The sequence below is a fragment of the Triturus cristatus genome, chromosome 10, assembly GCF_964204655.1.
Source record: "Triturus cristatus chromosome 10, aTriCri1.1, whole genome shotgun sequence".
Lineage (NCBI taxonomy): Eukaryota > Metazoa > Chordata > Amphibia > Caudata > Salamandridae > Triturus > Triturus cristatus.
The window spans coordinates 822,731,107-822,754,211 of NC_140593.1; the positions used below are offsets into that span (position 1 = coordinate 822,731,107).

A 23,105-nucleotide genomic window follows, 5' to 3' on the forward strand; every position below is an offset into this window, starting at 1 on the left:
CAAACGCCGGACGTTGGTGAAGACTGGTTTAGACCAGCCTGCCTGGTGGTCCCACTGCCCCCTGTTAAAAGGGGGCAGTGGGCACAGGAAGAGTCTCTTGTTCCTTGCGCCCCCACCGGAATGCACCCGGGCCATCGGCGGCCCGTAACTTGTTTTCTGCTTTGTTTTTTAGGTGCAGTTGGCGGAGCCTGAGTCCGAAGCTGAGGATCCGTGTTCGAGCCTCTGTCAGGAGGAGAAGCATCATCATAGGTGGGGAGCCGGTTTGGGGCTGAAAAGCCCTGGAGAGCAGCAGAGGAATTTTGTTTCTTCATCGGTGGGCGTGTGCGAGCCGGTTTTGGAGCTGCGGAGCCCGGGAGAGCAGCAGAGGCCTTTTTCAATTGAGTTAAGTCAAGCGATCACGCTTCATGGCACGGTGCAGCCTGCTTAACACATTGGGCAGAGCATCAGTTTCGTAATGTCAATGTCCTGAGCTCGATTCTCTAGTAGGACTTTGAGAAATAGCGCTGGAGCTGGAGCGTGTGATGATACACAATAATATGGTCTCACAGAAATAATGTTCAAATATTGATTGGAAAAATATCGCTCAGTTGGATGTCTCTATTAATTTCTCCAATAAGGTGATATTCTTGAAAATAATATTTAGGGCACAATAATTAAGAGATCCGATTTTGGGCTACGATATTCTGATACCAAACCAGTGTATCCATATTGTATGTGTGTAATCCTATAATGCTAACAGCCTTTTGTTCTGAACTGTATTTCACCTACTGCTCCCTCTGTGCCCTCTGAGGAACAGCACCCAGTGCATCCATCAGGCACATGACCCAGTGAGCCTCTGACAGGCCTCATTCGGTGCTTCCTGTGAGATGTGTGCATCGACTTTGATCCCTTAGTGCAACTTGCTCGGTGCTATCATGGTGCATATCAACCTATGGCCGCCTGGTGCACATCGCCCAGTGACCCATGGTTCCCTGATACACGTCATTCGTTGCCCCCTACTGTAAAGTGGCTGGGTCTGAGTCTTATACATATTTCTCGGATTGTGGGCATGGCTGCTTGTACGTATGTTCGATTTTCGGGAAACAGGTTGTCAGTAGCGGTGATTGCCTGTGTGCAGGTATGCATTATCCATATGTGCCCGTGTTCGGAGCATACAAAAGCTATGTTTGTTGGCTTTGTCAGTGCTTGCTGTTTTATTAAGCTAATTTCATGTATTTATGACCAAAACAAATGAGTCGACTATGATTTGCCGTATCAATATCTCTTCACAAATATCATTCACAAATTAAAACGTCACCTGCTGAACGACATCCACGCGCGCATTTAGATTAATGAAGGCCTAGTCTTAAAAGGTTGTGGTTCGTGTCATGTCAAGAATACCTCTCATAAAGGCGAGATTATGATGGATTAAATGTGAATCAAACCACGCATTTCTGCGGGGCAGCTTGTTACTATCTGAAGCTGCACAGTTGGAGACTGTATTTACTTACGCTCTTGATGCCTATGTTGCTATGGTATTGTTTAAAAATCCTATCATACATTCACAGATAAGATATACAATTCTAATCCTCAAATTGCCCCAAGAGCGTGTCTGGCATTTTACACACGGCGTTTTTATTAATATGCAAACGCATTTAAAAATAAAAACCTGTCACTTCTGTTTAGTTGCTTAGGACCAACTTGGTTCTCTGTTCCTCTTCAAGGAAGGAATGCAATATTTTATTAAAGACATATTTTTCAGTTACTTGTACTGCAGCGAAGCAAGGAGAACAAAGACCCTTTCCTCTGCTCACGCTATTGGGGTCTCGGTGACACCTTTGTGAATAGGTTTGCAGGTGGGGAAAACCCTTTCTGCTTTAGGTTTAGTGAAATTTACACCCTAAAACAATTTCATCTGTGACAGCAAGTGTTACCGCGTGGGTTTTTACCGCGTTGGTGTTACCACGTGGGTTTTACCGCGTTGGTGTTTACTGCTTTTGAACTTTACCGCATTGGTGTGTTTACCGTGGGGGTGTTACCGCGTGGTGGGTGTTACCGTGTGGCTGTGACCGTGTGTTGCCACATAGGTGTTAACAAGTGGTTGTTACTGTGTAAGTGTTGCCACTTAGGTGTTAACAAGTGGTTGTTACTGGACGAGTGTTGCCGTGTGTTATCAAAGTGGCTGTTACCGCATGGAGGTGGCTGCAGGGATGTTACCACATGGGCGTTGTTGGGTATTACCACGTAAGTGTTACCACATGGGTGTTAACAAGTGTTACAGCGTGTGTATTACCGTGGGGTGGTTACCATGTATTATCATGTCCATCTTAGCACGACTGCATCGTATGATACACTGGAGTAAGGCCGGAGTTCACTTAATCTCCCCGTGCCTAACAAATATGAATGTGTCCTCATATAATGTGATTGGGCTATGTTAAGTGCTCTCAACATAATGTCGAGTCCCTCAGCTAATTGTAACGCAGAGAGTAACTAATAGCAAAAACATGGAAATTAGAATTTGACCCGGCTAGATGGCTGTCATAAATCACTGGTGATAATGCATAGCGAACTGAGGTTCCGATATATGGGATGCCATTTCGTGACCAATTTGTCTGATTGTGATTTTAAGGAGGATATGTTTGCTGGTCAAAACAATAAGGTACAAGTTAGCAGTCAGAATGCACACTGCGATTCGGCGCAGATCCTGTGATCCAGCCACAGTTTGCATTAGGCGCGAGTGGACTTCAGCCTGTCATGGCCAGAATTCAATGTTCAGCAGCTAACGCAACTGGTGCTATGCTAAGCGCTCTCATTTGCAAGTACGATTTCAATGTTCCTCATGTAAGGAAACAGGTACAATACTTAGCACTCTCAAAGTCCCTCTGAAAATCTGATGTCAAATGTTCTTCATGTAAGACAACTAGTGCTATTCTAGGCGTTTTTTTATTTGGAAATTTTGAGTTCAATGTTGCTCACTTAATGGAACTGGTGCTTTGCTAGGCGCTCTCATTGATAGTTTGATTTTAGTATTCCTCATGTAAATGCAACTGGTGCTATGCTAGGTGCTCTCATTGAAAGTCAGATTTCAATGCTCATTATGTAATACAACTGAGGCTGGGCTAAGCGGTCGGAATTGAAAGTCTGTGATCAATGTAAAGTATAAAAGCCCTGCTTTGGGTAAGCCAACAAGGTCTATATATGGTATATTACCTATTATTCGCATTGTAGTTCCACAAACGAATCCTTCCGGAAGCGAACATATCCCTGCTTGCTAAAGAGTGATGACAGCCTGGTTAGCTCGCTCTACGTTCATGACACATTTTGTTGTAGAACTTACTCGTGGAGTAAGAATGTGTCTGGTCAATCTGAGCGCGAAGAACGCAATGCTACGCATCCATGGGGTGACCATTATTTGCCACGGAATGGTCAAACCATTGATGTTATTCGGGTTGAAACATGACTGCTTACTATTGGCGTCACATCAAGACATTCCAAGCCGTGGTGAGGTCACATCAATATATTCCAAGTCTTTAAGATCAGTCCTGCGAGGCGCCTGCCTCTGTGATGTCACTTACATACATTATCAGTACTTGTGATGTCATATTAATACATCCCAGGCCTCGTTGGCACAATTTCGAGAGTGCCATATGCACGAGTGTGCCGATACACACATGAATTTGGAGTCTGTTGTCAAATAGCATCTATGCACCCATCGCAGGTACACGTATGCATTGGAAAATGGTTATGTCACATTCTACCTCTGCACCTGTGTGCTTGTACAGGTATGCAATATATGCCTGGGGATTGTCACACAGTACTTATGCACCCTTGTGCTCCTACACTTATAATAAGTTATGTATTTATCACACAGTACCTCTGCACCCTTGTGCCTGAACGCTTATACATTGGATATCCGTGTTTTGTCACACGGTACCTATGCACCCTTGTGCTTGTGCAATCAAGCGTTGTATGCTTGTGGTTCGTCACACCCTTGGGCTCGTACACTTATACTATTAATGTATTGTGTCACACAGTACCTCAGCACCCTTGTGCCTGAACACTTATGCATTGGATGTCCGTGTTTGTGTCACGGTACCTATGCACCCTTGGGCATGTTCACATTAAACAGTCCATTCCTGTGTTGTGTCACACTGTACCTATTCCCTGTGTGCTTGGGCACATTTCGGCATTAGATGCCTACGTTGTATCAAACAGTACCTATGCACCCTGTGCTTGTACATTTTTGCACTCAATGCGTATGTGGTGGCACACAGTACCTATGCATTGATTTCTTGCGCATTTGGTGGTCCTCATTGTGTCACACTTTGCCTATGCTCCCGGGGCTGAGGGTGTGGGTGAAAAAGGGGGGGTACAGTCTCATGATGTCGTCAATGGGCTACTCCTACTACATGGCAATGGGTCACTCCGCACTATCTTTCAGTTCAAAAGAGTCATGGGTTTGGCCACCCAAGACGCCGGTCTGGATTCAGCTAACTTTGGGACCCACTCCTTTAGAACTAGGGCGGCCAGCGTGGCAGTGGCAAGGGGTCTAAGGGAGGAGCAGGTCAAGAGGATCGGCAGGTGGTCCTCTAACTGCTACAAGCGCTGCGTGCAGCTGCACATGCTTTAACCCATTGGTTCCATTGCACATTTAACTGCAAGTTCTTCATTCTGCAACTCAGAGAGAAGCTGGCGTAGGTACACGGTTACTTAGTGCTACGTGCTCTTGTGTATGTGTTAGCCTGCCAGTTGGGCAGTGCACTGACGATTGTTCTTTTCTTTCTATAATCTTTATTTCGACTACAATGAGTCATAAAAGATAATACAGGGTAACATAAGATTTCACAGTTATAACACAAGGTAACATAAAATTTCACAATTGTTACGATCAAAAGAGGGATGAATCCATCATACACTTTATAGCCAAGAAAAGAATACCAATCAAGTTAGCAAACACAGTTGATACCACTTGCCAAAAAATCAACATAGCAGAAAAAATGTGAAAACTAGATAATATCATGTTTACAAAAACTTTCTCCTAGTTTTCCACATTGCGTCTAAGAATTTGCTAACAGCGAAAACGGTTAATGGTGATAAATCCGTTTTTAGTATTCGATAAGCCTCCATATATTTTCTAAAACCCCATTTTTTGCATAGGGGAATAATCCACTTTCTTCTAGATGCTATATATAGAGGACAAAAAAGAATTACGTGGAGATCATTTTCAGGCTGAGCAGTGCAAAGGGGACAATTAGCAACAGTTGAGGGGTGCCATCTGTTCGTAAGAGCACGAACAGGGAGAGAATTATATCTCCATTGGAGATAAAGTTTTCTAAGAATTGGGGGATAAATATCATCCAGCACTATCTCAAACTTATAATAATCTTTCATTAAGATAAATGAACTTGTCATGGAGCCCAAATTATCAGAGGTCAGCCAAACCGACCGATTTCTTTCATAATACATTATTGCCAGAGCTTTACGCGATATGGGCTTGGATGCAGATTCTGGAGAACTCCATAAAGAGGGGCAACCCAACCTATCAAACTCAGCCTTGATATACCTTATCCAAGGAAGATTTTGTATAGTTTGGAACTTCAATAAATCCAAAAATTCTAGTCTGTAGGTATTAAGTTCAGGGGTTGCCCATAAACGTCGCCAAAAGGTTAGGGGCTTTAAGGCTAGTTCCTCCTTAATAGATCTAATTCCTAGATCCAACCTAAGGTGGAGAAGAGGAGTACTGGAGGGTAAAGATGATAATTGTCGTAGAAAATTATTTTCAATGACCATAAATGGTTGGAGGCAATTATTGCCCCACAGTTCCGCCCCATAAATTGCTGCCGCTCTGGCCTGCACCGTATAAATTTCTAAAGATGGACCAATAGGTTTTATGTAGGAGTTTTTCCAAAGTTTAACAATCGCCCCAATTGTCTGCGTTAATTTTAGTTGGGATTTGGTTTGGTGTTGAGTCCATAGGAAATTTTCATTTATAGTCACTCCCAGGTACTCAAACACCCAAACTCTCTCCAAACTAACTCCATCAATAGTTGGATTTGGACGGGATTTTCTTGGAGGATTCAAAATCATAAACTTTGTTTTTGATGTATTAATTTCCAGACCCCTATCCTGACAGAAAGAGACAAACCCATCCAGTACCCGCTGGATACCCATGGGGGATTTGGCGAGTAGCAAGGTGTCATCAGCAAACATAATTGCCGAAATCCCCACCCCAGCGAGCTTTGGAGCGTCTCTATTAGGCACCATATTTAGATAGGGGTTAACTCCATTTACATATAGGCAGAAAAGGGTGGGAGCCAGGACACAGCCCTGGCGCACACCCCTGTTGACAGGGAAACTAGATGATAATTTTCCCTCTCTCCCACATCTAACCTTGGCGAAGTTATCAGTGTGTAATCGAATTATAATGTCAAGAAGGGGGGGTGGAATTCCTAATTCACGAAGAACAGCCCATAGCTTGGTACGTGGGACCAAGTCAAAGGCTGATCGAAGATCTACAAAGACTGTGTATAGGGATCCACCCTCAACCATGACAGTTTTCCAATAAAGCATATTAAACCTAAAGATCTGGTCAATGGTAGATACAGATTTCCTGAAGCCAGCCTGGTAATGGCTCAGGATCTCCTCCTCATCAATCCAGTCCAATAGGCGATTGATTATCAACCTAGCAAAAAGTTTTTGGGCTACATCAATAAGGCTGATAGGCCGATAATTGATTGGGAGGAGAGGCGATCCCTTCTTATAGATTGGGACCACCTCCGCACCCAGCCAAGTAGAAGGTATCTTCATACCCCTTGCAATTCCATTGTATACAATTAAAAGATAAGGAGCCCAGACTCCTGGTTCATGTTTATAAAGGTCACCAGGGACCTTATCAAGACCAGGAGCCTTTCTCGCGGGGAGTGCAGCGATAGCAGTCTGGACTTCGAGTATAGTAAAACTAATTGGGTGAAGAGCAGAGTTATCACTCAACGGTAATTCAGATAAAAAAGGAGCTGTGCTAGGGGATTGATTGTTATACAAAAGAGTAAAATGGTCCTCCCAAACTTGCGGGGCAATATTCGGACTAATAGCGGACACCATATCAGATGAACCGGTAGTCACAATTTTCCAAAATCTAGAAGAATCTCGATCCGCCAAAGCAGATGTTAGATCGGCCCAGTTCTGACTGGCCCACTCAAGTTTAGCATGGTGGGTCAGATAGCGATAAGTGCGTCGTTTACATTTAATGAGATCTCGGTCAGCGTTTGCCTTTAATGCAGTCATTAGTTCGGCTTTTGCCAGTCTACAGGCTCGATTATACCATGAATGTTTCCTAGATTGGTATTTCTTTGAAGGAGCTAGAGGATTCAAAATATTTCCTAAACTTGCATAAAGTGCATCATTATGTGCGGCAATCTCTCTATTGATGTCCGGGGCTAATTCAGACTCAATAAGGTCAGCCATTCGGTCCAAGGTTAAACTAACATTCCCATAAACTCTGGAAATGTCCTCCGGGTTACTGACCAATTTCGACCATTTCACCCTCCATCTGTTGTTAGAGAGGGCAAGAATATCAGTTCTGTCTGAAGTCAGCGCGGATTCAGTGGGGCCCAAACCTAATAAAGCGTAGTCCAGGACTAGAGGATTATGGTCACTTTCTCTCCTGGGAAGCACCACAAAATCCAAGACTCGATTCCATTCCTTGCACTTGACAAAGATGTAATCGAGGTGGGCCTCTCTGCCTGATACATTAAAGGTAGTCTTTGGGGGGTTATCCGATTTGGATCGTCCATTGCAAGCTCTAATAGAGTGAGCCAATGATAAAGAAGTAATTTGAAGAGCCAATGGGGTCCATGATCTTACAATGGAGCCAGCTACTTGTGGAATTTCCCAAGAGTCATCCTCCTCTTGGTTTATGGCATCTAATAGTCCCTCTAGGGGTTCAAAGTGGGAGTTAAAATCCCCACCCACCACTAAAGGGATACCCTCTGGTAAATCCGCCAATACCATAGATAAGACATCCACAGCCCTTGATTCTGCCGATAAACTGGTCGGTCTAGAGTAAATATTAATCAGGGCCATTTGTGTCTTAGACTGCCATTTCAATATTATGGCTTGAACATCATCAGATCCTGTACTCAGGGCGGTAGCGGTACAGCCCAAATGGGTTGCCACCCAAATGGAGAGGCCACCAGACGGTCGGCCCCTACCTCCCCAAATTGCCGGAAGAAAAAAGGAGGCAAAACCCACTCGATGATGGTTAGTTCTGGCCCATGTTTCCTGAAAACAACATATGTCATGTTGATCTATAAAAAGGCCCCATTCGGGACAATCAAGCTTATTATGGAGGCCCGCTATATTCCAGGAGAGGATCTTTAGTGAAGAACGGACACAGGATGGGTCAGCAGATGTACCAACATTATCTGAGATGGATATAGGGTCATTGTAGATGATGTCATTTGATAAGGTCGCCACAGTCTGTACTGATACTAATTCACACTCATCTACATTGAGATTAGATCCAACTTGCAGTCAATCCACCTCTTCAAGAGGGCTAAACCTATTTTGGCATGGGACATCGTGAACAATAGGCTGATATAACCAGGAATTATCACGGTTCCGAGAGCTAGAGGAAAGAGGACCCACCCTTGTCCAGCCTTCTACGTTCTCAGCATGTACATTATTGTTTAATGGGGGATAAAAATAGGAGAGTGGTAAAGGTTGAATGCAAGTCTTTCGCTGTTTCCCCCTCCAATTAAGGATATATGATACAATATCAGGATCTCTAAAATTCACCAGAACACAATCGCCCTTATAGTGTTTAAATGAATTACACAGCCAATTAATCCTCCTAACCATCAAAATAGCCGCAGTTACAGATGGCGGGAGTGGCCTATGGATATTTAACCAACTGGTGACTTTGTTTTTAAGAGAGTCATAAGTTTCTAAATCAGAGTTGGTACACTTGGGAATTCCAGCCAAAACTAGTACATAGGGGGCCGCCTCGGGGGGGTAAATTAACCACATCCTTCCAGCTTAACTTCCCCTGAGTATTAGTGTTGGTTCCCACCTTGGTACTATGGACATTTAATTCACCAACATTATCCATAGGCCTAAGTTGGACAGATGAGCAATTCTGTATTGGGTGAGGAGGAACAACAAAAGCCTGTTGGGAGTTCAAGGATCGAGACAAATCCTGTGACTCGGAAGCCACCCCCACTCCTACATGTTTGGGGGGGGCACCTGAACTAACCACACTCAGGGACGAGGACTCTGGGAGTTGTATTTGAGGGACATTATCCGTTTTAGATATAGAACTACCTTTTTTTATTAAACAATTAGTAATAATTCCTGTTGCTTTTTTTATTTCTATGAGCGTCTCCTTAATAGAATCAAATCTAGCCAACAGAGGGTCGAATAAGAATTTTAGCGCATTTACTAAGGCGCTAGTTAACAAATCAGTCTCTCGCCCTGGTCCGGCAGCACTACTGGGAGGGGAAGGGTGTTGAGAAATTTGGTTACAACTTGGGGTGGGTGATAGAGTATAAGTTTCAATAGTGCCTGGTAATACGATAGGAGGAACCTCAGTATCTAACCTGGCCTTTTTCCCACCCTTCATCTTCCTCACACTTTTCCTTTTGGATATCGCCCCCTCCCGTGAGCCATGAACTGATCTTAAAGGTATATCCTTCCCCAACTCCGTAGCAACATCTGGTACCAAGGTTGAGCTAGTTCTTAGATCCTGGAGTACAGAATCAATCGTTTGGTCAATACTGTTCATTAAGGCAGTATGAGAGTTATCCAATCTCTCCGGAGTTCTTGCAGATGCGAGTAAGCCGAGGGAAGATCTCCTAGCACTTTCGATACCTTCCGAGAGTCGTTGCTCCAACATTAACAGCTCATTATTGACCACCGAATTAGCCCTAATAAGAAAATTGTCCAGTGTACCTGAAAGCATCGAAGTTGATGCCTGTGTTTTCGACCGTGTGGCCATTTTTCCTCTACAAAGGCGGAGCAGGAAAGAGAAGGGGCCCGGTCCGGTCTTGACCGTGCTTGAACGGGCTTAAACGGGCCCGCCCTTTGCCCGGGCTTCGCCCCGGACTGCGCCCCGCACGCGTCCCGCTCACGCGTAGACTAGTGTCAATTAAATAGCGGTAGAAGGTGTGTCCGGGAAGAGGATCAGGTGCGTTCAATGATTGTAAACCAAGGCACCCTGGGCCTCGCAGTCCCTGCACAGTAGCAGCCTCCCGAGATGACCACGCTTTTCAGTCCCCCCCCGCAGTTCCAAAGCAGCTCCTCGGGGATGGGTGCAGGTAAAATTAATTTTTTAAAAACCAAGTCCGCGCCTACGAGCGGCTCCCGCGAAGCGGGGGCCGCGAGGCGTTTTATGGCGATGCAGTGGGAGGTGTGTCCGGGAAGAGGATCAGGTGCGTTCAATGATTGTAAACCAAGGCACCCTGGGCCTCGCAGTCCCTGCACAGTAGCAGCCTCCCGAGATGACCACGCTTTTCAGTCTCCCCCCGCAGTTCCAAAGCAGCTCCTCGGGGATGGTGGCAGGTAAAATGAATTTTTAAAAAACCAAGTCCGCGCCTACGAGCGGCACCCGTGAAGCGGGGGCCGCGAGGCGTTTTATGGCGATGCAGTGGGAGGTGTGTCCGGGAAGAGGATCAGGTGCGTTCAATGATTGTAAACCAAGGCACCCTGGGCCTCGCAGTCCCTGCACAGTAGCAGCCTCCCGAGATGACCACGCTTTTCAGTCTCCCCCCGCAGTTCCAAAGCAGCTCCTCGGAGATGGTGGCAGGTAAAATGAATTTTTAAAAAACCAAGTCCGCGCCTACGAGCGGCACCTTCTTTTCTTTTCACGTTTGCGTGTAGTTTCTTCACCCTGTAACTCAGGGGAGAAGTCTGCACCGGCCCATCATCGTGACAGGAGGAAGTCACCTTGTCACACATATGGACGGCGATCAACAGTTCAAGAATGATCAGCTCAGGTGATGGCCCAAGTGCATTCCTGGGCCCCGGAACAGCAGGAAATCTGGGTAGACGGTCATTCATATGTCCGTCGTTAAAGGAAAATGTTTTTTGAGAAGCCCGCGAGGCCAGGGTGCGTTAGTTAGGAACAAAAAATAGTGTTTCATGGATAGGGTGGATTGTGGATGGGGCAGTTCAGGGAGCTGGTGAACCGCACTTTACGAGAAAGTAAGGGACCACCAGAAATCTGGATCCTGCACCTAGGGGGAACGACTTATCTACGGTACTCATGGAGGAGATTCTCACTGAGGTGGGTTGGTTGGCAAAGAGGTGCCCGATGCCGTAATCGTCGGGTCTCACATGAAACCAAGTTTCCAGAAGGAGAGGGGGGGGAGTCAGTGCAGGCGCTGAATCATGCGGTAAAGCGAATCAACAACAGGTTCGATAAGCTGTTCTGGTCCCGAAACTGAAGTCAATAGGGCATAGGTACATCCGGGAGAGCATTTTCTTTTCGCAAAACGAGTTTTCACTTATCATCCAAAGGGAATCAGGCATTTATGGAAGACATCTTAGCATGGTTGGAGAGCATGAGACGCAGGGCATGACCTCCTAGTGAGCGCAGGGGGAGGCCAGATAGTTGGGCAACTATGCTGACCTGTGGCGGTAAGGTCATGATTGGTAAGCATAGTCTTCAGCCCTTAGCGGCCAGCACCATGTAACACCAGGGGCAGTGACAACCGGTCAGTAGGACGTCGGGGTGCGGGGGCCAGGGGAGTCACTCTTTCCAGTAGGCCAGTGGTCACCATCGCAAGCAAAAAGTAAAGTATCTACATTTGTAGATTACGTTAGGAGTGGAATTTGTATTAGAGCATGTTAAGGTTAGACAAGTGACATGTATCTATCAATGTATCTGGACTTTCTGCGTAAAGTGTACATATTAAAAATTAATAATCAATGTTTTTAATATGTAATAAATACGTCCGGGGGGTCACTCCCCCTAATCCTAGAACAGTGTGGTTTGAAATGCTTGCCCTGGGGGGGGGTGGGGTATCCATCCATCCAAGGGCGGATTTGGGGGTTTCTTCTATAAGGGGTCTTAGGCAAGTACCAGGCCATATTGGCTTCATCATTTGATTTTTTCATTTCTTTCAGCTTGTTGGTATTGGATGGCTGATTTGTTGATTTCTTTGAGAGCGACATCCCATGTGGAATCTCTTGTGGCTTCCTTTTCTCATTATGATGCAGGGAAGGGAGGCAAAAGCTTTACACTTTAACCCAATTTGTGATAGCAGGGGAGGTGTTACATGTAAAAGAAAAAGAATATAGAATACAGAGAGATTCCGCAATGGCCGGGAAGCACTACTGCTATTACACCACGTACCTTTAAAAAAGGATAGCAACTGCCAGTCTGTGGGCTAAAAGGGGTGGCCTGGGCTGTTTTGGACGATGACGAGTTGTGCCCGGTCTTTGTCCGGGCACATCCCGAGCTGCTGAGGTGAGTTCCAGTAGCGGCCTGTGGAGGGAGGACCGTGAGGCGGTGGGTGGGGGTGGGGAAGGGTGGGAGGTAGTAAATTCCAGCGCACAGCCGACCAGAGTAATGTAAAAAAATAAATCAATAAAACGAATTTCATTGCGCGTGCTGAAACGCCAAATGCTTTTCAGCGCGCGCAATGAAATTCGTTTTATTTATTTATTTATTTACATTACTCCAGTCGGCCGTGAGCAGGAGTTTACTACCTCTGCCCTGCCCCGCGGCACTCCCTCCACGGGCTGCTACTGGGTGAGTTCCCACTAGAAGAGTTCCTGTGGCCCTCCTCTAGGGCAGGTCCAGTCTGGACCATGGAATCCACCCGCAAACAAACTTCCAAAGTGTTGTGCTCATATAGTTGACTTTCACAGTCACTCTGGTCAATTTGGCACACACTGCGTGGCACAGGGGGCAATGTGCTTCAAGCCTCCGCGAAGTGTATACAGTACTTGGTAAGAATAATTGTGTGTGAAGTTCAAAGGCAGCATAAGTGCAATGCAATTATATCAACTCATTATTTTTCCAAGGAGAACTTTGAAGAAAAATATAGTGAACATTTTTAAAAATGGTTAAAAACAGAGGCATTATTATTTTTAGGTATTCACAGAAGTTCATGTGTTATTTACATTCACATTGATGGTAATTGCAAGTGCAGTTTGTGATGGACGGACCTGCAGACTCACTTTAAAATCAGACCATTTGGTGTTAATGATGACGCTTCAGTTAAAATTTCCTGGAGTTGTAATACAGGAGCATGATTGTGTGATTATCAAAGAAGCAATATTGGCCAAAAGGTAAAGTATTATGTATTCGGGTTTCTGGAGTCTGTTCTGCACTTTTCTGATTTTTGGGTGCAGGTCTCTCTTATTTTCCCTGAGTGTTTTTTCACTTGCTGAATGTAGCCTGTTTTAGGTAATGTATTGTATTCATAAAATACTTTATATTTTGCACGGTTTGCGCTAATTGACAGGTCGCTTCCAACAAGGAACTTTTTCAGAACTTCCATTTAGAATGGAAAAATACAGTAAGGTATAAGCAACTACCGCTATGGGAAAATGTGTTCATGCATAGGGCTCTAAATTGTTTGTTTTTTAAAGAATGTAAAAAGCACAATAAAGCCACGTCCAAAATGATATTTAGAGGTCTGAAACTTCTTTGAGTTGGTGGAGAGTTGCTTCTACCCAGCAGCCAACCCACACCCACACGTTTGACGTTTCAGCCAATAGATCTGAGAGTTAGAAAAAGCTTGCTTTGTAACAGCATTTAAAACTTTCCGAGCAGGTACATTCATCATTGGTCGACTTTTGTAGAAGACCTCTGAAGTAAGGACCAACGCTTTGGTTACGTTTAACTTCTTTATTTAGTAGCAAAGTTACTGCAACCTCAGCTTGCTTTTCGTGCTAGCACATCCCCTGCGAAGTCAGCCACATCAACATTCAAGGCAGCCTTCGTGTCAGGGTTCTATGACCGTACCATTATGCGAGCATGAGGGAGGGGTGCTGGGAACATTCCAAGTGGGGAGATTACAACACATCTTCCTCCCCTTAAAAGGCCAACGGGGTGAGTACCCCAACAAGTGGAGGAGAAGAAGAAAACATTAAAGTCTCCCGCAGGATCCCGTGCACAGCTGAAACCCCGGAGTGGGTACCTATAGTTTAACATGAGCCTCCCATACTAAAATCCTTGTGCCAGATCGGAGCGTTCTTTTGCCGGCACCCTCTCCTCGTTAGCGCGTTCCCCGACCCGGCCCCCTGTCCCTGAGCCTTGTTGTCCTCTCTATGGGACCCATCCCTCACATCCAGCGCCACCCTGTCCATACTCCATTTTTTCCCATCTTCCAGGATTACCACATTTCTTTTGAAATCCTTTATTCTTTCTGGAGAGTAGTATTTTCCCCCTTTGCCACCCAAGATCTCTGGTTTCCTGATTACAACAACCTCATTGTCATCCTACAACACCTGCCATTCTATTTACAGGTGATGAGAGGAGAAACATCCATGACGTCTGGAGCAAAGCTCATGCTGAACAAATACGAGGTACATTTCTTGAGAGGTAAGCCAAAAGCCTGTGAATACGTATTTAATAGAACTATTGTATTGACCAGAATCTCTTTCTCTCTCTCTCTCTCTCTCTCTCTCTCTCTCACTCTCTCTCTCTCTCTCTCACACACGCACACACACATTTATGCCATGGTGGTGAAAACAAATGTAGGCAAATAACACATTATTTAGCTGTTTACCCTGCCCATTGAGCTCAGCCCCGGCTAGCCGTGGTTGTGCATTACATAACTATGCAGGTGACTCTCAGCTCGCCCTCTTGATTGAGGGTACTTCCCAATACCATCAGGAATTTCAATATACCCTTAGACCTGGATGGGCACTACCGCCCTCAAGCTAAACTCCGATAAGAATGAGCTGGTTATTCTTAATCACAGTACGGATCGCTGGGCTAACACCTACTGACCTTCTGAATTTGTTGCCCCTCCTGTTCCGGAGGCCTCGGCCAAGAGCTTGGGCATCAGGGTAGACCATTGATTGTCCATGATCCTCCATCTCAAGGCTGTCACAGCAAAGTGGTTTGGCCTATTGAAATCCATTAGGAAGGTCACTCCACCTTGGCCACTAGCAGCTTTGAAAGCAGCTACTGCAGTTGTAATTAAGTCTCACTTGGGCTATGCAAAGTTCCTGTATTTGGGTCGCCCTGCAACATCTTTACACAAACTACCAATCATTCAAAACACAGCAGCAAGGATCATCTGTAAACTGCATAGACATGCACATACCTCTGCTGCCTTAATGAAGCTTCACCTTCTCCGTCAGAGACCTTTTCTTTTAAAACGCCTTGTATTATTTACAAATCCATTCCTGCCCAGGCTCTATCTTTTGTAGCAAGCAAAATTAAGAGTTATGCTTCTGCTTGAGTTCTCAGATCCTGTCTTGCCAACTAGTTGAGGATCTCTTGGTTCAAGCAACAGAGAGCAGGTGCTGGAGCTTCTCTCTCCTGGCCCCCATTTTATGGAACTCTCTCCCTTTCTCAGTCAGGCTGGAACCTGACTTCTTGAGGTTCAGGAAGCTTTTGAAGGCCGGGCTGCTGAATCAAGCTGTTCATTAGCCTAAGGCCTCTCTCTTTTCCCTCCTGGTTGTCACAGCTCCAAGAAACCCGTGGGTGTACATGTGCTCTATAAGTTTTCCTAACATATCATAGCACAATACAACACAATACAACATAACATAACTGTACTAATAAACGCACATTCCCATATTTATTACCACAGTGCAAAGGTTTAATTCCAGTTCATTACCAGAATACAGCAAAACTGAACAACGTTCTTGAGGAAAGCACTGTTTCCTGCCTCACTGATTACATGCCATAACTACTAAACAGAGGGAAACTACTCTCTCACTAGCCTTTAGGATTCCTCTGTGTGATTTGACTTTACTGAATTGTAGTTTTGAGTATATATGCTTTTAAAAATACACAAAACACTGTACACATATGCAGAGTGTAATATGCTCTGCATCACCTTAGTTGATGGAGGGGCGGGGCATCATGACCCACTTGACGCTTTGACTCTCATGAGTCATTGTCCATCCAGGACTCATTAGAGGTAATAAATAGCATATTACCTAGTTGGTTAAAAAACACAATAAAAATGCAGTTATGGCTATGATATGGAATCGAAACTCCCTCCACAAACTGTAGCATGCACATGTACCATTCAAACCATAACTTACATGCCGAAAACTATACTATGGAGACACAGCAGCACTGAAATAGCACAAAGAGCAATCAATCAATCAGGGGTTTGTATAGCGCAGCTACTCACCCATGAGGGTCTCAAGGCGCTTAGAATATGAAACTTATTATTGATTTTTAATAATGCTTTTGAGAGGTTTGTAAAAAATTCTGTAAATGTCAGCAGAACCCTGAAATGGAATTAGTTGATAGTAATCATGATTCATACTGCAGACTATTGGTTTTTAATATTTTACCTGACATGTCTTTCAAATAAGAGCATTGAAAGCAGAACTACAGATTTTTATAATATAGCATACTAATTTATGTATAGGTTGAGGCTTCTCATTGGTTAAAAATGAGAATTCACATTTGTTTTATGGGAAAGTTCTTTTTTCCATTTCCACAAATTGTGGATTGAAGCAATAACAAAAACCAAACACGTTTTACACAAAAGTAACTCACAAACATACACATAAGCAAACATCAAGAAAACACTGTAGGCTGCAACTCACAAGTAATATAATTCTTAAAAGCGTAATTCATAAACTATGTCACAGTCATAAGTTAAAGCCTTTACCAATGTATAAAATAGATAGATAGATAGATAGATAGATAGATAGATAGATAGATAGATAGATAGATAGATGCTGTTTGCTCTTCTATTTCAAGATTTATTAATGCCAATCCATGGACAAAGATATACTACAAACCGTTCAGCAATATTAGACACACGACGAGAGGCAACAGAAACAAGTATGCATGTAGAGTCAGGCATGAGACATCCAAAACACAAAAAGCACAATAAAATGAGAAAGTCCTTTGCTTGTGTCTCTCTTTTTAATCATGTTCTTCTCTAGGAAAAATCACACACACATGCAGCCAACATGTTTCGCACAATCAAGGTCTTCCTCAGGGCAGAAATGTCAAGGGCAGTATTTTGGACGGATCTGAAAAGAACGGCATCACAACGGAAAAAACTATTATTTGGAATGTACTTCTTGTACGATTCAGAATATAGTAAGTCGTCAATATTGCAAAGTGGTCCAGGTCACATAATCGTTCGTTTTGTTGCTGACTACAATTTTTTTCAAATATCTTGAAGGTGATAAAGTATTGCTTCTTTAAAAAAATAAGTTAATGAACATTGAATCTCAGGGAGGGGCGACTTAGGAAGAGATTTTGGTATTAGATATTTGTAGAAGATTTTCTACTGAAAAACATAAAATGTCTAAAGTGATTATTTAGAGGTGTTAGGCTTCTCTGAGACTTTTTTCTGTCCAACAGCTAGGCAACGCCCACAGTTTTGACATGGAAGCCAATAGATATCACAGGATAACTGGGTGTGGCTTGCTAACAACATTTAAAGCACCCTGGAGCAGGTACATTGATAATTGTTCTACTTTTGCAGAATAAATCAGTGTATTACTGGTGCCTACTGCTGCTGGTTTCTCTGTGAGGACTTTTAATCATCATTCCATGGATAAACAAATATTAGGAATCTTTGGCAACCTAAGTATCTGTGAGGCGATCCTGCACGACCCCATTACTGCTCCACTAGGTACTGAGTTGATGCAGTCTATTATTGTGGCAACCAAACACCTGGATTAACAGAGGAGATACTATGCCGACAAGAGTCAGCGTTGGATTGGCAGGGCGGGCATTGCCCGAGGGGCCTGAGGCAAAGACCAGCTGGTGGACCGTTTTTTCAGCCTTAGATAAAATCACATTTTCCTGCACCGGAGCTTAAAGATCATAGCTTCTTATAATCAAGTACAGAGATTGGCTGGCTCATTGTCTTGTGGGGGAGGACAATGTGCCAAACTGAGCAGGCACAGCATGTCATAGGTCTCCTCCCATTCTGAGTCTCTCAAAGTGACAGTGAGGCCACTGGGAGTGGCTGGGCTCTTTTTGAGCGTCGCAGCCAGCTCTAATGTTACCTGAGGTGGAGTGAAAGGGGGCTGTGCACAGTGAAAGATGAAATGTGGCGGCAATCTAAAAGGCTCTAGTTTCGTTTCCAGCAGCAGCACTCTGCCACCTTGTTATCTGGGAGGGACTCCGGTTCACCACTGAACAAAAATAAATATTAATGCATGCAAAAAAAATGAGAAAAATTAAAAATAATGTGTGATAAACGTTCATTTGGTGCTAAAGAACAAAGGGAAGGGGAATAGACATGGCAGGACAGTAACAAAATGGAATGAGTGAGGAGAGCAATGTGAAGAGAGACAAAAGGAGAAATGAGACAGCAGAGTAAAGAATGACAGATATATGGGAAGGGGAAGAGGAAATCAAGTGAGGAAGAAAGAAAAGGTAGAGGAGAGAGTGGTAGAGATGCAGATCGATGGAGGAAGTGAGGGGGAAGAAATTAGGGAGAAGAAGTGATAGAAGGCAGTGGAGAGAAGGGCAGAGATTGTTAAAGATAGAGAGAAAGTGGAGAAGGGGAAGCCAGGAAAGTGGTGATGGAGAATGTGGTGTAATGGCCAGAGCTGCTGACTTTGGAACTTGAGATCCAGGTTTGTGTCTTGGCATCGGCTCAACATTTTGTGATTCTGGGCATTTCACTAACCCAGTGACTTAAAAAAATGAATGAGTACATGTAAAGCACTTATATACCTTAGGGTAGGGTGTGAGCTATATAAAACTACAAAAAAGGGAATGGCGAAGGAATTGATGGAGAGGAGAGGAAAGAAGACGAGGATGTCAAATATTTCCTGGTCTACGAGAAAAAAGGAAGGATGGTTACTGCTCATATGCACCATCCTAATTATCTCCCTCAGTCTAAGGCTTATTTTAGAGATTGCTGGCATTCCAGGAGGCAATGCTAAATGTAGGCTACACTCCACCAGTGGAATTACCTTCATCAAAGGGATGGAATGGTAAAGGAAATTCCACTTGTGCATTCTCCTTTGGTTTAAACGCTGCCTCCAGGTACATGAGGACTTTCTGTTACTGTCTGCAGCAAAGCAATAAAGGGCACATATAAGAATACAACATTAAGTATAATACAAAGAAATTCATGGAGCAGAGAGATGTAAATGAGGCTGACAGGAGATAGCAAGACAGGAGATAAAGGAAAGGTTTGCAAGACAGAGAAATGAAATAAAACTTAAAGGAGAGTTACAAAATGACAGGAGAAATAAGGTCCTGAGAGATATCCAAATAACTAAACAAGAGCCCACAGGGGAGTCAGGAGTGGGAGAGAGAGGGGGATTTGTAGACAGAAAGAAAGAAAGGAAAAGAGAGAGGGGAAATGTGAGAGACTGAGTGAAGCACATATGTAGATTGAGAGACATCTAGGAGAGGAACATAAATATCAAAGAAAAAAGAAGAACGTGGAGAGGGGCAAAAACTGAAAGGGAGAATGAGAGATGTGAACACAGCAAATAAGAAAGGGGTATGGAGAAAATTAAAGGCATTTGAGTGAACTTTTGCAGCTTTTCCAGATGCAGATCAAGACTCTACCCACAATACAAAAGACATCAAGTATGAAGTTGTTTGCAATCACCAAATACATTGCTTGCAAAGAGACTCCTGAGTGACAACCAAAAGAGGAATACCCCTGGTTCTTTGAAGGTGAACAGAAGCCTCCAGACACAGCGGGTGCGGATGGTTCTCTGACTCATGGCCTGATTCAGGTCTCTTTAGGGGAAGCACAGACCAAGAGACCAAGAGGTGAATAACACATCCAGACACCCAAAGTAGAGAAATGTATAGGCCTGAAGATCAGGTGAGGAGACCTGCAGGTCAGGTGCAGTGGAGTAATGGTATATTTAGTGGTGCGTGTAGTCTTGGCCAATGCTACCAACCGCACAAGCTTAGAACGCTTAATTTATCAGAGATTTCTCCCAAAATTACTCCCGATACTAAGCAATGTTTTATCAAAGGTCATTATCAACAAATGTGGGCCTAATTCTCTTCCCATTCCAACCTTGATGAGAGTTCCAATGCTTATGCCATATTAACTGTAGATCCAAATATTTTACTTTTTATTGGTGTTGCTTTATGGTAGCATTTAATTTGTATGCTTTCCATTTAGTGTGGCTAAGCTACTGATTTGTGTTAATTTCTTTATAAATAAGGTCCGCACAGGTACGTTTTATGTGTGACTACAGCTGCACTGATGCACAAAGAAGCGCATGCTCAAACTAATGCTTCCCTGTTGGCCATCTCGTTTGCACCTTTTGGTGGCATCTCTAGCATTGTCCTGGTCAAGACCTCTGGTGAGGGAGTAGTACACACCTCAGAGGCAGGCGGCTGTTGAGAAGGTCCTGCGACAAGTTGGCAAAGGCCTTACCACTAAGTACATAGGTAATTTATAAGGAGTCCGCAACTATAGGACGAACACCATGAGATATGTTGATCAACGTACGTGAATTCAGTATTTTGTGTTGATGTGGAGTTGTACTTGTAAGAGAATAACAAGCAAGCAATAAAACAAACACTGGCGACGACGATAGTTTAGACCTTTGTATGGTGTTTGACTGAAAGATCTAGAAATGCTCTCCGATCTATTGCCTTTCAAGTGTTTTATTGGCTTCCTTACTGCTTCTGTGAATCGAAGATGCACACTTGGCACGAGGAACGTTAATGCTGCTCAGTTTGGGGAACACCGGGGCTGCAGTGAGCAAGCATGCATATGTATTTATACGTTTGTATGTGAATTCACATCTGCTCACTTGGAATACCTTAAGCATGGCGAGCCATACTTGAGCACAGGGTGGTATAACCAGTCATATGAGACTGCACTGATCGCATGAGGCTACACGTGAGCATTCGGAGTGAGCCTGTGGCTATGTAGAGGTACAACTGACTGTTTTTGGCAGCACTCAAAAAATGGGTTCTGCCTGTACATAGAAGTCTTTATCGGGCATGCAATGATTAAGTCTGCCAATGTTTGCCCACCGCTGCCTTTAGAGCTTTAAAGCTGCCCCTGAGTGTTTGAGGCTGCACTTGACATTTGAAGCAGGGGATGACAGGGTATGTGACAGTTGTGCCATGGCTTTTGAGCTTGTGGCTTGGCGTTTAAGGCTGTGCATTTGCATGGGAAAAGGTACCTGGGTAGTTGGGGCTGTACCCAGGCATTTGAGTGTGTAATTGAGATTTGAGCCTGTAACAATGAATTCTAAATGGTCAATTGGCAGTTGAGGCGACACATCATCACTTGAGGCTCTACACAGGCACTTGACACTGCACTGTACATTGAAGGACACATCTGGCCACCTGCACATGAGATTGTAGTTCTAATCTCTGGTTCCTCACTTCAACAAGCTGTCAAACCTCTGGCAACTCACTTGGTTCTTCCTGTGCTTCCTTTCTCTCCCTTTCTGGAATTAGGAGTTGAGGGAGTGGGTGCAATGTAAAATAAATGTGGTATTTGCTAATGAAACAAATAACCTTTTTGAGGGCTCTCTATTATGCTCCAGCTTAGTTGTAAGGATGCAAGTTGGTCATCTAGGTGTTTTCTTAGGACCTAATGAAAAAGGAGCAACATGCAAAATATTGTTTTCATATTGTGACAGCAAAATTAACTTATATGTTCATTTTCAGTTTCATATGGATACTATGGAGAAATGTGCTCCGTTGAGAAAAAACGCTCAGCATAAATCCTGTTCAAGTCAAAAGAAAGAGACTTTTAAATACTGCACCAGCGGAGGTGATATCTCTCACTCTACCTGAACTAGAAAAGATGCCAACAAGGTTTCTGCCATCATATGTCAGACTGCTGCCTATAGGTGTGTGGAAATATACTGAAAGATCCCAGGATGCCACCAGTAACATCAATGTGCGCTCCAATGTTACAGACCAGCATGGGTGCTGCATATGTGCCTGCAAGGGGGAAGATATGGTTGACATTCTTTTTAGTGATGGTTGCACTTTGAGAAGAGTCACTTTATGCAAAGCTTCACTTGTTATAATTCCTGAAATGTAGTTATTAACAAGGTACTGTTTGTGGAATAAAATTAATGTTAGTGTCCTGCAACCATTGTATGAGCTCTGTCTCAGAACCCCATAGCAAGAGGGACCATAACTCGTACTCAGTCACGGGGTCCCAAGACACATGTGGTCATTACCTATATCCTAACATAGGGTCTTGTTACAGTTTCAAATATTACCCAAGGCTTATCCCAGGCTCTGACAACATCTAGCATAATCCATGTCCAGCCTCCAGGCACTATAACATCCATGATCGTCACACAAGCTCTACATTAGGACAGCACTTGCCATGATCATTTAGTGTCAGTTTTAGGGTACTGTATCATCATTATCCAAGCTGTCTGAGGCTCCCTTGATCTGTGCTATACTCAAGCACAGTGTCTTACAGGGCCACAATACCCTTGATCACCACCCAAGAGCCTAGAAAGGTAGTCACTGCAACAAGCACTAAAGCAGAAGACAGAGCTCAGCTACAGTACATCCCATATCATCAGAAGTAACTCTGCAACCCCATCTACTATTTAGCAGCTTCTGATTCAGAGGGACTCAGGATCTGAGTCAACTCCTAAATTCACCTCACTGCGCACCAGCCCGGATTGCCTCTCCCAGCCACGTCTAATCAATGGCAAGACGATTGGGGGAAAGAGTTGCCTGAAGATGTCCGATCCTATACCCATCCGCTGTCCGAAGTCAGTTACAAGGTCAGTTACATCTACATGGGCCTAAGTCTCTAAAGGTTCACTTCCAAGAGAGTAACAAAGAGAGGAACAAGAGAAGTGAATAGTGGCAGTGAACAATACAATTAGAAAGAGAGGGAGCCTGGGAGTGTTGGTGAGACACATGCATGATGGGAAGGACACAGAAAACTCTTGCAAAAGGTTCTGAAAGTGTCTTGAAATTAGCCAGTCATTACTTACCATGGGTTAAAGAATATCCATAGATAAAGTGCTGTATG

The 23,105-nt window shown here is 44.0% G+C and overlaps 1 long non-coding RNA gene across 1 annotated transcript; it reads left to right on the forward strand.

The window, feature by feature from the left end:
- Window positions 1-24: 24 nt before the first annotated feature.
- On the forward strand, window positions 25-22,162 carry LOC146790089 (uncharacterized). Its single transcript, XR_014969895.1, has 3 exons — window positions 25-381; window positions 14,455-14,530; window positions 21,764-22,162. It is a non-coding gene; the product is annotated as an uncharacterized LOC146790089 (long non-coding RNA).
- Window positions 22,163-23,105: the final 943 nt, after the last annotated feature.